The sequence below is a fragment of the Piliocolobus tephrosceles genome, unplaced genomic scaffold (assembly GCF_002776525.5).
Source record: "Piliocolobus tephrosceles isolate RC106 unplaced genomic scaffold, ASM277652v3 unscaffolded_34724, whole genome shotgun sequence".
Classification (NCBI taxonomy): Eukaryota; Metazoa; Chordata; class Mammalia; order Primates; family Cercopithecidae; genus Piliocolobus; species Piliocolobus tephrosceles.
In genome coordinates this window covers 1-1,371 of record NW_022318448.1, presented here as the reverse complement: position 1 = coordinate 1,371, position 1,371 = coordinate 1, and the positions used below count along the sequence as shown (strand labels likewise).

At 38.9% G+C, this 1,371-nt stretch overlaps 1 pseudogene across 1 annotated transcript; it reads right to left on the bottom strand.

Moving 5' to 3' along the window:
- Positions 1-77: 77 nt before the first annotated feature.
- LOC111520435 lies at positions 78-1,365 on the bottom strand (annotated as a pseudogene). The gene has a single exon (XR_002724677.2). The product of XR_002724677.2 is annotated as a succinate dehydrogenase [ubiquinone] cytochrome b small subunit, mitochondrial pseudogene (transcript).
- Between the last annotated feature and the right edge of the window lie 6 nt (positions 1,366-1,371).

The window sequence follows — 1,371 nt, the reverse complement described above, 5'->3', positions numbered from 1 at the left end:
GCTGGGACTAAAGGTGTGCACCACCATGCCTGGCTACTTTTTAATTTAATTTAATTTAATTTTTTTATTTTTTTTATTATACAACATTTTATTTTAAAAAAAATTACCTTCATAGAATACATTTTCACATTAGAGATTCCCATTGTGCGAAAATAACAATTTATTACTTATAGTTTTATATTTGTTTTAGAACAAGTAGAACACATTTGAGAATTAAATCTCAGTTTAGAATTGGAAATATTTTGATACCTCTACAAGGGGAAACTTGCCCTTAAATGGAACTTCTCTATATTCAGAAGCACTCCAAGCATTTCTTCCTAGGATCTAGAAATTTATAATGTGAGATGTCAGCATTTCCTAATTTTAAAATTTCCCTAGTATATGTAACCATCAGTAGGTGGTATCTACTGACTAGAGAGGGAAGTTTTCAAAAATTAAACACTGTCTAATTTTCTGCAAAGTTTTTATTCATGAATTATGAGTATTTCCCTTTGTCCATTATTCCCAGTGCAAATATGGAAGTTTGATCATATACTAATAGTAATAAAGCTGGATTATCTTCAAGAAATTGATAAATTAAAAGGCAAAAGCTCATATATCATGTTTAGTTATACTGTGAGTCTTATGAGAAGCTGGGAGGCAACCCCATTAACTCACCAGAATACAGAACTCAGTCTCACAATTTCTTAGACACAATTCCTCTCAAACCTTTTCCTCAAAGATTAAATTCTGAAAATAATCTTAAGATTAAGATTATTAAGAGAAAAAGCCTGTCCACAAATGGACTTATCTGTTATTTCTTCCTTACCGTGAGCTGAATGGCATGACAAAGCAGAGGCAAAGAGGCATACATCAATTCTTCAAAGTATGAAGTCAAAAAGGTCAGAGCTTCCACAGCATGGCAACAGCTTTGCAGATGCCCACGTCGTGATAGTTGAAATAGCAAAGCCCAGCAAAGGTTAAAGCTGAAAGTGCCAAAAGCCCTGCCTTGGCAGCTTTCTGCGAGGCATCCCCATGAACATAGTCAGTAACAACTTGTCCAAGGCCCCAGTGACCATGAAGAGTGAGGGCTGCAGCCAGGGAATAGTCCATTGCAGAGCAAGGATTCAAATAAGCAGCCGGAAGCAGACCCAAGAGCAAAACACTGACAACCCTCTCGATAGTCCAGTGGAGAGACGCAGCCTTGGAACCAGAATGGTGGCTGGGTGACAAGTGAATGTGCTGCACTCCACACCATTCTGGGATAGGTCGGTCTTGAAGAAATGCTGAGATATGAGCAGGTCTAACCACTGGGGTTCGCAGCAACAGAGCTCGGCCTCCTTGGGCACCGCAAAGGGCACTCAGCCTCCAGACAACCGCCATCTCGTTCCT